Consider the following 4,486-nt stretch of genomic DNA (forward strand, 5'->3'; position numbering starts at 1 on the left):
GTACACTGCCAGCCCACAGAACATAGAGGGCTAGCACAGCTAGATAGGGAGGGTAGGGTGCCCTAAATCCAAAGAAGCCACATTTTGAAATAATATAAATTGTCCAATTCTTGTACGGAAGTTATTCAAAATTTCTCCAGCACAAACTGATGCAAAGTATAAGAAGACGGCATTTTTAGCGATAGCATCTTCGGACCCAGCAAAAAGTAATGAGATGAGTTTCTTATGGCTAAACCAGTGTCAAAAACATAATTTTCTTTCTTTCAAAGAGGCAGAAGAGCAGTCACGTGGACTATCCAACATAAGGGGCGGGCACATGATCTATTTGGTGAGTTGGTTGGGAAGGGGGTAGAGATAGGACAAACACTTGGTCTCAGAGGTCTCAACATCTTAATTTGATCATTCTAATGGAAAAAAAATAAAGTATATTAAAGCTGAAGCTGTTTCTTTGTTAGTTTGTCTGTTTGTTTTGCCTAACTCCTCCTACAATCACCTTTCTGGTTTGGCTGGTACTTTGTACAGAGCAATGAGGTTTCCCATAGTGGAGTTTTTGCTGAGTTCTCTTTTGTTCTCAGTAAGGCAGGCCCATATCATTTTCCCTCCTCTAAAGAGAGGGAAATGTGCATTAAGCTGGAAAATCACCTACCAAAAATGAGAAAGGGATTAGATTGCTGCTTCAGAGCTGTGGAAGTATTTGGAATGTTCTACAAATGGTTGGTACAACAAAAAAGTAGTTACAAAGTGCATCACAACATGCTTTTAAAGAAATTTTGTATCATGTTCACATTCCCTTAATTGTTTTTCCCAAAGGCACTCAGCCTCTAGCCCAGCTGGAATCTCTGAAAAGAGTCAGAGCAGTTGGTGAAAAAGACATGGAGGGGGGGCGGTGAAAGGAATAAGCAGTTTTCCAGTTAAAGAAGAGCCCTGAGTTTAAAGGTCAGCTTAAGCAGGTTGGCCTCTGGCAGAGTCAGGATCAGAGGGAAAAGTGGGAACAGGATGGGACTGGGGTTCTCTACACTGTATTCAGGTCAGAGTTTGGTCCTGCATCCTTTGTGAACAGAGGCTCTCCTTTCTTGTACATTTCAGTTTACCTTCCAAATCATCAATTGTATTTTCCAGTTTGGCTACCAATGATCTCTCAGCAAACTCAACATGGTTCTCCACCTCCTTGAGTTTCTCAGTAAGAATCTTTATCTCTTCCTTATACTCATCTTCTTTTTGAGAATACTGTTCTTCAGCAACACTCAGACACTTCAGGTTCTAGTCCATCAGTCTGATCTGCTCAACCACTTCTCAGCAACGGGGCTCTCTGCCAGCTCAGCTCATTCCTCTGTGTATTACAAATCTCCCTTAATAATCATGAACTTACAAACCACCTCCCCATACTTCCTATCTACATCTTCTGAAAAATGCTTAGCTTCTTTGAGTTGGATTTCCTGGAGTTCCATCTTTTCATCTTTGAAGACCTGGTTTTTAATAACCTTTAAACCTTACTCACTCTTATTAGCAGCTTTTTTCCTCTTCCTCCAGCTTTTCCCAGGCAGTGGCCAAGAGCTCCTAAGCTCGATCCAGCTCCTCTTCAACCACCTGGATCATATGGTTGAAGGAAGCCACCTTAGCCTATTCTTGGGCCTGCCTTTCTCCTTTGACTTCCTACTGAAGGTGCTAGGCTCTCTTTTCTGCATCATGACCCTGTTATTGAAGAACATGCATCTCACACTTCTCTGCCAAGATGGTGGTGATTCCAGCCATGATGCCTACACTGCTCCTGCTCCCACTCTGGTTTCTGCCTCCTCCACTCAATGTTGCAGCCACTCCTCAGTGCTTTTATTTTATAAATTCATCACTGCTTCCTTAAAAACTTTTCCCCTCCTGGAAAGTCTTTACTTCCTTAAAAAAGTAATTCCACTCTAGAAAAAAAATGTGATTGAAATACATTTTTGATAAAAATTTAAGAATATGACCTCATTGCTCTACCTTTATTTTACAGATCACAAAATCAAGACACAGCAAAGAAAAGTGAGAGTTCAATAGTAATAAAGCAATTTAATGGCAGAGTTGGCAGTAGATGGAATACCGCCAAAGAGCTTCCAGGCAGACATGAGAAATGTTCTATCTGGGACAATTGTTATCTGGCAAGATGAGATTTTAAGGAAACAATAGGGTAGGAAATAGATAGTAATAGCATTTGATAGAATTAGTGCGAATTTCCCTCTACTTTGGTTTGACTTTAACAAGTCAAACTATTCTTAGTAATCTTAACTCTTTGTTTTAGTATGTTTAATGGCTTTACTCCTCCAATTGTCCTCCCTGAGGGCAGTTATAAATATAAACACAATATAAATATAAAAGGAATTTTATTTCCAATCTAATATAAAGTAAATGCTATCTGATGTGTTATTAAAAATAACATTGCTATGATAATAGTGTCTTTAATGTAATTTGGTGGCCTATATTCATCATCTCAATTTCTTTGCTTACACGCAAAAAACATCAGTACAAAGGGTCCATGCACATAGCATCACAATTGTCCAAATACTTCCCTCTAGCCAAGTGTGCTGGAATTTCCATAAACCTTTCCCTTGGTTGATTTCACTTTTTCTCACAAAATTTCCTGTCAGGCTTTCATCACTCATTTCACTCTAAACTAGTTTTAGCCCACTATTATCTTTTATTTTTCTCTCAATTATACTCTATTTTTCTTCTCAAGTCAAGAAAATAATATACCATGACAGACTATGTGCCCAGAGATGGGCCTTTGTGCTCTATAGAAAGAGAAGAAAGAGTGGCAAAGTGGAATTATCAGGCATGACTCCAGAGGTGGAGTCATATGGCCCAGATAATTAGGAAAGATGAGAGTATTAAGGTGATTAAAGTGTGTGTGTGTGTGTGTGTGTGTGTGTAGATACAGGAATGGATAGTTTCTGACCTCTCACAAATTGTTGGGAAGACGTGTGGAACAACTCAAGCTTCCTTGCATTTCCTTCTTTCACCTGAAGTAGAAGCTATGGGTAGCAGAAGGTGGAGAAACAGAGATTCAAAAATTAGAGTGAAAAATGTTATCTGTAGTGAGTGTATAAAAATGTTAATTACTTCAATTCCTCTTAAGATGCTAACTCATCTTCTATACGGTGAGCCATAACTTGCACAAGTCACTGAAAACATCTGGATTTTAATATGGTTATATTGATCAAGGTTGTTTAGATTATACTGCAATTACAAACAACCCTCATATCTTAGTGACTGAAAATAAGAAGTTTATTTCTTACACGGATGACATATCTCCCATTGTTCTGCAGGGTGCTCATATTATAATCATTTATTTCCCAAGCTGTCAGAACAGCCATCATCTTGTAACATTGCTTGCCGCTGTGCCAGAAGGAAAAGACAACTCTGTAAAAATGCCTATATGACTAATTAAATGATCCAATGTTCTCACTCATTATACAGAACTAGTCAATCAGGCTACACAATCACAAATGGATAAGCAGTGCAATTCTACCATGCCCCCCAAAGAAAAACCCAACATATCCAGCAAATAGGCCTAATGGCTATCATAATGGTACAAGAAAGTTGCTTTTCTGCCCATTTCTAATGACCCTCAACAAAGCATTAAAGCATAGCTATCTTAGGCTCATCCTCTAAATTATCCTGACAACAATCTGGCCTCTGCTTGGCTTCTCTCAACAGAAGTAACCTCACTACCTAACCAGGCAGAATATCCTATATTTAGACATTTGTCATTAATATTAGAGAATATTCATCTTTATGTTGGGCTTAAACTTGATTTGTTGTAACTGATGATGCCCTCTAGAAAAATCAAAATACAATCAAACCTTGGTATATGTGGGGAATTAGTTCCAGAACTTTCCCACCTCCACTCTTGCACATGCCCAAATCTGTGCATACCCAAGTCTCATGGTGCCCTATAGAACCACATGCACAAAAATTTGGTCCTCCATATTTGTGAGTTTTACATCCCAGTAATACTCTATTTTCAATCATAGGTTGGTTGAAAAAGAAATCACACATAAACGAATCTGAGCAGTTCAAATCTGTATTGTTCCAAGGTCAACTGTATATTAATAATAGCAGAAATAATGATATGCATATATGAATATGCTCACTTAATTCCAAAAAGAATTTTTCACATTACATGGCATTATTATCATCTCCATTTAAATAATGACTATTATTACATACTTTCTCATAACAGCCTGTTAAATATATGAAAATTAGTGTTTGCTAACCATCCACACTTTCTCCAGCTGTTTCTCATGAAATGGTTTCAAAATATTTCATCATCTTGTTTGTCCTATTCTGAATGTTTATAAATATCCTTCTAATATGGTTCTTAGAAAAAAATGGCGCTATAGATATGGTCAGAACAGCACATAGTTAAATAGGCTTAGATTTTTAAAGTTGTGATATTATTAGTGGTATAGAGTATTCACAAATGAATTGTTTTGTTTATTTATTTGAGTGG

At 37.7% G+C, this 4,486-nt stretch overlaps 1 pseudogene; it reads right to left on the reverse strand.

Moving 5' to 3' along the window:
* Positions 1-1,023: 1,023 nt before the first annotated feature.
* LOC100943773 lies at positions 1,024-1,688 on the reverse strand (annotated as a pseudogene).
* Positions 1,689-4,486: the final 2,798 nt, after the last annotated feature.

This window comes from Otolemur garnettii, unplaced genomic scaffold (genome assembly GCF_000181295.1).
Source record: "Otolemur garnettii isolate 467f Iridium unplaced genomic scaffold, OtoGar3 scaffold00056, whole genome shotgun sequence".
NCBI lineage: Eukaryota > Metazoa > Chordata > Mammalia > Primates > Galagidae > Otolemur > Otolemur garnettii.